The sequence below is a fragment of the Aquarana catesbeiana genome, linkage group LG13, assembly GCF_042186555.1.
Source record: "Aquarana catesbeiana isolate 2022-GZ linkage group LG13, ASM4218655v1, whole genome shotgun sequence".
Taxonomy (NCBI): domain Eukaryota; kingdom Metazoa; phylum Chordata; class Amphibia; order Anura; family Ranidae; genus Aquarana; species Aquarana catesbeiana.
In genome coordinates, this window is record NC_133336.1 from 139,423,705 (window position 1) to 139,427,630 (window position 3,926).

The following is a 3,926-nucleotide window of genomic DNA, read 5'->3' on the forward strand; positions in this document are numbered from 1 at the left end:
TCAAATGCAGCCAACTGTGCTCCATCAATTGCAGCCTTTGTGCCCATAATATGCAGCCACTGTGTCCGCCAGCCCACCTGCTGGCAATTACCCCATCGTGCTGGCGTGACAATCAGCTTGTCAGGCGGTGACCTGTGGGACGGTAGCGTGGCGATGGATGCTGTGTCCTCCTCCGTGCATGTCTTCTTCCTGTATTCCTTGGCACCAATGGGATCGCCTCTGCCTTCAGCCAATCAGGTGACCGGTATTACATCTGGGCCTCCTGATTGGCTGACAGGCGGTTCTGTGTTAGCAAAGCAAATATTCACCCACACCTGGGTGCACTGCGAGCGCAATGGTTTGCGCTCGCAGTGCACCTTTTTTGACATCTATTAGAGCCTATGGCTCTAATCAGGTGCTTCAAAAACACCCCCACCGCTGTAATTCAGGTGCCCGGTGCTCAAAAAGGATGAATAGAGGGTGGCTACAGTGGCCACGGATAGATTCATGCAATGCATGAATCTTTCCATAGTACACAGGGGGGTGGCTGGAGAGTGGGGGGGGGCGCCCAAGTGCCCCTAATGGACGCACTGCTTTGCATGGGTATTTTTTTTTCTATTAATATTGCAGAGTTCAGCTTTAGCAAACAAATGTAAAATGGGACACAAGAGGAAGAACTAAGTTAAACAAAAAATAAAACAAGCTAATGGCACGCTGCTAGCTTCCTTTTATTGTAATATACTTTATATTATAAGTGCCACAAGACAAAAATATATTGAGTGCTCAATCTTAACTAGTTGTATACCCTTCAGATATGAATTACAGGGTAATCTGAGTAAAAGATTAGATCCAACGCTGTCCATATTACTTTCACTTATAGTGTGCAATCAGCTATTAAATGTCATTTAATTTGATTATGTACAGTAGGTAATCATGGGAGTAGTACTTTTTTTAGTCATATCAGATTCTTGTATTCCTTTTGTTGGTGTGATATATAAACAGACTCACTGGTATGATATTAAACAGGGTTTTAAATACTTTGTAAAAAAGCATGTTTGCTAGTCACACCAAACGTAATAAATGGTAGACGTGTGCAATTAAATTCGTTCTGAATTTTTCCAAGAGTTCATCAATTTGAAATTTCATAAATTCGTAAATTTGAAAATTTGAAAATTCAAAAATCCAAAAATAAGAATAAAAATCCGAAAATTTGAAAATCCGAAATAACTAACTAATAATAATAACTATTACTAACTATTAAATTATAGGTATTGGAATTTCCTTTCAAATTTGGCTGCTAGTGAATGTAACTAATCCAAATTTATCTGAAGTTACAAATTATCTGAAATAACAAATGCTGCATCTAAACGAACGGAACATAACGAATTAATAATAATAAATAATGATAATAAAAAGGTTTTATTATTATTTATTGTTATTAATTTGTTACGTTCCATTCATTTAGATGTGGCTTTCGTTATTTCTTATAATTTGTAACTGTGGATAAATTCATATTCATTACGTTCATAAACAGCCAAATTTGAAAGGAAATTCCAATATCTGCGGTGGCTGGACGGCAAGTGGTAACAGTTTATTTCTCTTCAAAGAACTCACCATACCTCTTACTAAATAGCTTGGAATGTCTACTTTTCAAAAAGGGGTCATTTGGGGGGTATTTGTACTGTCCTGGCTTGTTAGTGTCTCATGAAATGAGATAGGCCATCAATACATCAGGTGTGATAAATTTTCAACGATTGGCACGATAGCTTGAAGACTCTATAACTTTCACACAGATCAAATAATACACACTGATTTGGGTTATTTTTACCAAAGCAATGTAGCAGTATACATTTTGGCCAACATTTATGAGGAAAACTTACTAATTTGCAAAATTTTATAACAGAAACAAAGAAAAATTAGTTTTTTTCTCCAAAAGTTTTGGTCTTTTTTCATTTATAGCGCAAAAAATAAAAACCCGGTGGTTGCTGGGAATGAAGATGGCCAAAAAGTTAGAGGGGTTTTTAAACTAGGCGATGGGGGGGAGGGTCCAGAGACAGTGATAGCCAGCGCGGAAGATATTCCAGAGGGTAGTATTGGGGGCATTAGTGGTAGGTTAACCAAAGCACAAAAACACAAGGTGAGTATAGTAGCAAGTCCTAGTTGCAATCTTGAAACACCCAATACGAGGACAATATGCGACCGGTCTAAACTATGTGGCATGTTCACTAATGCCAGGAGCATGGGTGAACTAGAGATACTGTTGTACAAGGAGGATTTGGATTTTGTGGGAATTTCAGAGACCTGGTTCAACAGCTCTCATGATTGGCTGGCAAACATTCAAGGGTATACCCTATACCGCAAGGATAGAGAGGGTAAAAAAGGGGGAGGGGTATGCCTATATATCAAGAATAATGTACAAGTGAATGTGAGAGATGACATCACTGAGGGGGCTAGGGAGGAGGTGGAATCTTTATGGGTAGAGCTCCAAAGGGATGAAGCTAAGGGGAAAATAATACTGGGAGTATGCTATAGGCCCCCTAACCTGAGGGAGGAAGTGGAGACGGATCTCCTATCACAAATTGGATTAGCAGCAAGGATGGGAAGTGTTATCATAATGGGGGATTTTAATTATCCAGACATAGACTGGGCGGAGGGAACCGCGCATTCATTTAAGGCTCGCCAGTTCCTTAATGTCTTGCAGGACAATTTTATGGGTCAGATGGTAGACGTACCAACTAGACATAAAACATTACTAGATCTACTGATTACCAACAATACAGACCTGATCACAGATGTGGAAATACGGGGCAATTTAGGTAACAGCGATCACAGGTCAATTACTTTCAGTATAAATCACACAAATAGGAAACATGAAGGGAACACAAAGACACTGAATTTCAAAAGAGCCAACTTCCCTAAACTACAAACCTTGCTAAAAGGCATAAATTGGGATAAAATATTAGGAACAAAGAATACGGAGGAGAGATGGGTTTGCTTTAAGAGCATATTAAATAAGGGCATTAGCCAATGTATCCCATTGGGTAATAAATTTAAAAGAGCGAACAAACATCCTGGATGGCTTAACTCCAATGTAAAAATGCATGTAAAAGCAAAGGAGAAGGCCTTCAAAAAATACAAGGTTGAGGGATCATCCTCAGCATTCAGAATTTATAAAGAATGCAATAAGAAATGTAAGATTGCAATTAGGACGGCTAAGATAGAACATGAAAGACACATGAAAGAAATTCTTTAAGTATGTAAACAGTAAAAAAGGAGGACAGACCATATTGGCCCCATAAAGAATGAGGAAGGACATCTGGTTACAAAGGATGGGGAGATGGCAAATGTATTGAATTTATTCTTCTCCTCAGTCTTCACGAGTGAATCGGGGGGCTTCAGTAACCAAAACTGCAGTGTTTATCCTCATGACACAACACAGGAAGCACCTACATGGTTAACAGAGGACGGAATTAAAATTAGACTTGAGAAACTTAACATTAATAAATCACCGGGACCAGATGGCTTGCATCCGAGGGTACTTAGGGAACTCAGTCAGGTGATTGCCAGACCGTTGTTCCTAATTTTTACAGACAGTCTATTGACTGGAATGGTACCAGCTGATTGGAGAAAAGCCAATGTAGCACCAATATTTAAAAAGGGCCCAAAAAACATCCCTGGGAATTACAGACCAGTTAGCCTAACATCAATAGTATGTAAACTCTTGGAGGGGATGATAAGGGACTATATACAAGATTTTAGTAATAAGAATGATATCATTAGCAGTAATCAGCATGGATTCATGAAGAATCGTTCTTGCCAAACCAATCTATTAACCTTCTATGAGGAGGTGAGTTGCCATCTAGATAAAGGAAGGCCCGTAGACGTGGTGTATCTGGATTTTGCAAAAGCATTTGACACAGTTCCCCATAAACGTTTACTGTACAAAA